Source organism: Dermacentor albipictus, unplaced genomic scaffold, assembly GCF_038994185.2.
Source record: "Dermacentor albipictus isolate Rhodes 1998 colony unplaced genomic scaffold, USDA_Dalb.pri_finalv2 scaffold_20, whole genome shotgun sequence".
Classification (NCBI taxonomy): Eukaryota; Metazoa; Arthropoda; class Arachnida; order Ixodida; family Ixodidae; genus Dermacentor; species Dermacentor albipictus.
This window is the reverse complement of record NW_027225574.1, coordinates 6,214,144-6,219,573: the sequence shown is the minus strand read 5'-3', so window position 1 is coordinate 6,219,573 and position 5,430 is coordinate 6,214,144. Positions and strand designations below refer to the sequence as shown.

Sequence of the window (5,430 nt, the reverse complement as noted above, 5' to 3'; positions counted from 1 at the left end):
AAGAACAGAACTTTTTTTATGACGGTCTTTCCTTACCCCCTCCTGTTCGCTGCTGGCAAGCGCGCAAACATAATACTATTTATGGCTATTTTTTTGCATTTTGCTATTTGGCTTTCCCATAAGGTGTTGCACCCACTTCTCCGAAATTGTCCTATTTGTGCGCTCCCTGTTTTGGGCCCTGTACCGCCGGGAATGACCACCCGCGGAAAGATGGCCATCGTATATAGGTGCCTCCACGGGCTATTGCGAATCTGACGTCGAGCCCACGTCCCAATCGTCGACTTGGGAGCGCAGGGCCTAAACTGCGAGAAAATGACCGGACAGGATTGAGTTTTGCTTTTGTATACCACTCTGTCTTATTTTTTGCTGTCGCGCTTGATGGCTCAGATTGAGGAGGATTATGAAGCGTGTGACTCAAGCCGATGAGCGTCTTATGTTAAAGCTTTCTGTTTCTTTTTTATTTCTTTACTCGAGGTCAGAGAAAAAAATGCCGGGTGAAATGGCGCATGTCCTGGCAGGGGACCGCAAATAAGACATGGGGCAGCTAGATATAGGCAGACCGATGATATTGCCCTGTCCGACACGTTCAGATTTCGTGGGGTTTCGAATTTCGCATGGTGATAGCCGAAATTCGGACATGCACTTTGCCATCACTTTGCTCAAAGAGGGTAGCCAAACACGTTCGTTCTCTTGACATTCGATTAACAATGTAAACACGCGAGCTGCGACAGGTGCACAAAGGTCATCTATCCGGTATCCTTAAGAAGGTGTAAATATGAAGTTATGTTAATTACACTATGGATGCGCCCATGTAACGAAGTTATTTCACGTTTTTGAATCTGCAGATAGACGTAGACGCCGGGATATGGCTTTAAGAACCTCATAACAACCAAGATACAGGCTTTCTAGTAGCCCTCGCGCGTACTGGCATGTACACTCTTACACCGGCTTAAAACAACGCACATAACACGGAAAGTAGATCAAAATTTTGACGCTTATAAATGATTCATTCCAAGCGGCATACTGCGTATGTGGCCTATCTTATGCGGCTTCTGCATTTGCGGCCCGCATTTAAACGGCCTTATTCGTTGCAGAGAAGGGCCGCTTGGAAAATGCCATGCATAATGCCAAACCTTTACGCGTTGTTTCAGGTCAAATCTGTCCTCCTTACTAAGCAGCTCAAATATTATGCGGCTGAAGATTATGCCGCCGAACTGGCATTTTACAAGAAGAAAACAATTTTTTTATGAACAGACGTCGACCAGAGTCACGAGGTTTCATACATATACCTTAGAACTACATTATAGGAAATTGGTAACATTCATAACACGAACATAAAAACAACATTACACAAACCTGGGCACACTGGGAATCAAACCAGGGTAAGCCGCGCGACAACCGAACACTGCAACCACTACAGCACATCGCTACGCTGACACTGAGGATTCGCACTGATATTTGTACATACATTTGTGCTTCCGTGGCTACCATTTTACGTCGATTGGTCACCGTCGGCGATCGTGTGTGGTTTACATACGGGTTATGTAACTGCGTGTTGCCGAAGCTTATGTGGTTGGTGATAGTAAAGACGCATTTAAATAAGTAGCAGTATACGACTACCACTTTCAACAGCTGTCATGTGCGGCGGAAAGGGCAAAAGGGGTAAGATAACCGAGCATGGGAGCTGTGCTAAAACAAATACTGCTTCGCCAGGCGAACGTTGTTCTTCAATGATTTGTCTTTATTCGCTATGCTGCGGATTGTTCGCTGCAGTGGCCATTTAACCGGGAACTTGGCTTTGTCTGAGAAACTTTCAATATCGTTCACAAGGTTAAGTCAAATATGATCCGCCGCCAGCACGCAAATCTGCAAATATAGGTAATTGCACTTGCTTCAAAGTTGCGCTGCCTCAACGGTATAACGGCAATACGACTCCCCTATTCTGAGACGTCGAATAGGCGGGGCGCATTCTGCGGCACGTCCAAGTTTGCTGTACCAACGAATACTTTTATTCACTTCCGCTGGCCGCAACAGGGATGCCCCGTCCGCATGACTGACAGGTATAGTTTTTGTGAGTAGGAAAAAAAATGCTCTCGAACCATTCCTTTTATGCTGCTCCGTTGTAGTTATTGATTTAGTGTTTATTTTGAAGCAGATGGCGCGTCACTTTTTTCGTTCGTGAGCTTCCCATAACTGTATGGAAAATATCGGAAGCTTCACTGCTTTGCACACGCTAGCTTGTTTTTACCTATGATTGGGCATGGAAGTACGGGAAAAATGAGAGGCTCACACGCGCTCTTCTTCATTTGCAGTTGTTCGCCTTCCCGGCTGCCGGCTGGATGGACTGTGCCCAAGAGCACTCTTTCAGCTCACTCGCCATCGATACGAACGCTTCAGCAGTGCCTGGTAATGCCACTTCGCCAGGAATCAGGCGGTCAACTTCCTTCCGCTATGACCAGCTTCACCGTTTTCTGCTCCATCACGCCCTACTGCAACCTGTCGCAGCCGCAGGAACATCGAGAGTCCTAACAACGCACCTTTTAAAACCAAACGCTGCGCAGCCGCCGTTGAGTGGGCATAGAAGCACGGGAAAAATGAGAGGCTCACAAGCGCTCTTCTTCGTTCTGCAGGTCAGTTACCACTCTAAACTACCTCATTATTGTTTCAAGTCCGACCATGCCTTTATTGTTGTGCTTCCATGCCCTGGAGCCTTGTTTGAGCCTTTTTGTATCCTGCTGTTGATATTGTGTGGGGATGTTGATTGTAATCCGGGTCCAAATAAATCATCCCATTCTGTTGCGGTAGTACTTAAAACAGTCGAATACTTAAACGAGCGATCAATCAGGACGGAAGCAGTACAAGAAACAGTTGCCGAAATGGTTATTCAACTGAAAGCCCAACAAAACAATGCTTTTCAAGCCATATCAGATATAAGGACACGCTTAGAAGCGGTTGAAGGCCAGACTGCACTACTTCAGGAGTGGCAGGCCGGTGACAACGAGCTACATGATCGAGTTGACCGCGTTCGAGCTGACCGGAAACCTGCGCACTGCGCCATCAGCTAAACGACGCCGAGGACCATTCTCGACGTGACAATCTCGTTTTTTATGGAATAACAAATGTTGAAAATGAAGCATATTCTGATTCTGAAACTAGACTTTTGGGCATCATTATTGATAAACTGAGTCTCAGCTTACACAGTGACAGCATATTACGCACTCAGAGGATCGGACGGTTTATCCAAGGGAAAACACGGCCGATCATTGCCAAATTTGCCACATATAAGCAAAAAGAATCGAAGTTTGCTAAGTGTTTCTTCCTAAAGAACAGTGACCTTGCTCTCAGTGAGGACTTCTGTCCCACAACGCGCGTGATTCAAAAGAAGCTAAGAGAGTATGGTAAAACCGTAAACCATATAAACTTGGATACAAAAAACTGCATGTTGGTGCCAAATCCTATGCTGATAATGACATGGCTGACACTGTTTTCGAGATCGGCCCCTCAAATACCGCACCGAATTCACACGGAGCATATATCTCTCATCAATACCATGCAAAATAATGGAACATATAATATTTACTCATCTAGTTAATTTTCTAGCGGACAACAGTTTCCTCTTTTCAAATCAGCATGGCTTCCGAAAGTTTTTCTCCTGAGATACTCAACTACTTCCTTCACTAATGATGTCCGCTTCTATTTGGGCTTACTTTTTCAACTGACCGTATATTTTTTTTTACTTTTATAAAGCGTTCGATAAAGTTTATCACTCAGTGCTTTTATATAAACTAAGTGTTATAAAAATTTACCCTGCATTTCTATCTTCTCGTGTTCAATTCGTCAGCACTAATCACACTGATTCCTCAACTGCACCAGACATCTCTCTTGGGTTCCTCAAGGATCTATACTTGGCCCCCTGGTATACCTAATTTATATAAATGACTTACCTAGTGCTATTACCTCCAGAATTTATTTATTTCCTGATGACTGTGTGATTTACCGTAGAATAACTAACAATTCCGATATTCACTCGCTCCAGGTCGATTTCAATAGCCCACCATGTATATAGATTGGTGTCATATTTGGAAAATGTAACGAAACGTTAAAAAGTGTAAGTCTATGAGGGTTTCTCGTTTGCATGCAACTTTTCCAACTTATTATTTTCATAGTCATCACCTTGAAAGCGTAACATCCTACAGGTATCTCGGCGTCCATATAACTAACACTCTGTCCTGGAAGTTACAAACAGAACACATAGCATGAAAAGCTAACAAAACCATGGGTTACCTTCGAGGGAACTCTTTTTCTTGCTCTATCATTACTAAAAACATTATACACCGCTTGTGGCGACCACAAATGGAATATGCTTCATCTGTATGGGACTCTGGACAGGTCACACTAGCACTCAAGCTGGAAACTGTGATGATTCGTGCAGCTTGTTTCATCTTGGCTAACTATCATCATTCGGCTAGCGTGACCCAAATAGCGTGACTCATTCGGCTAGCGTGACTCGCCGCCATCAGCCCTAATATTCACCGTACAATATTACTAATACTACCTTAGAAAAAGTGGACACATTTAAATACCTCGGCGTCACCCTTTCATACGACTTAGACTAGTCTGCTCATGTAACGCTCATTACTGCCTCCGCTAACCAAACATTTAGATAGCTAAAACGCCATCTGCGTCATGCACCGCATCACGTCAAATTACTTGCATTCAAGACGCTCGTACGCCCGAAACTTGAATACGCATCCTCCATCTGGTCAACACATCAAACTTACCTTATCAATGAACTCGAAAGAATTCAGAATCGTGCGGCAGGATTCATTCATTCTTCGTATTCTTACAACACCAGCGTATCACTATTAAAAGCACAGTTCGCCTTAAACACGCTATCATCCCGGCGTCGCATTGATTCATCAATCCTCTTTCATAACTTTTATTACAGCTTGCTCCATCATGCACAATATGTGTTGGCCCCACCCCCTCGGCATTCCCTGCATACTGGGCACTCCGTACAAGTAACCAGTCCACGCAGCCGTACTACAGCCTTCTCTGCATCTTTCTTTTGCCGATCATCAACCGACTGGAATGGCCTGCCACGTCACATAGCCGAAATCAACTGTTCATCGGCGTTTGCTGAGAAGCTTAATACTAATATTCTTCATTGAACTCATGTGGCCAATAATTAGTATGAGCAACATTTGTAAACCCCACCCCTTATGTAATGCTCCCAATGAGGGGTCCTTACGGAAATAAAAGTGAAGTGAAAACGTCTGTATTTCTCATATCACTATAGCTGCCCGCCGAAAGCACACCCGCATTTGTCTCTTCCATAAGATTTTCTACCATAACTCTAATCTTCGCTCCCAATGGATTCAACCAGCACCCTTCATTTCTCGTCGCCGAAATCACCTACAAGAGGTCTCA

General features: G+C 44.4%; 1 long non-coding RNA gene across 1 annotated transcript; it reads left to right on the top strand.

The window, feature by feature from the left end:
- Positions 1–1,865: 1,865 nt before the first annotated feature.
- Positions 1,866–5,083, top strand: LOC135920038 (uncharacterized). The gene is made up of 3 exons (XR_010570135.1): positions 1,866–2,060; positions 2,313–2,630; positions 4,949–5,083. It is a non-coding gene; the product is annotated as an uncharacterized lncRNA (long non-coding RNA).
- The last annotated feature ends 347 nt before the right edge of the window (positions 5,084–5,430 follow it).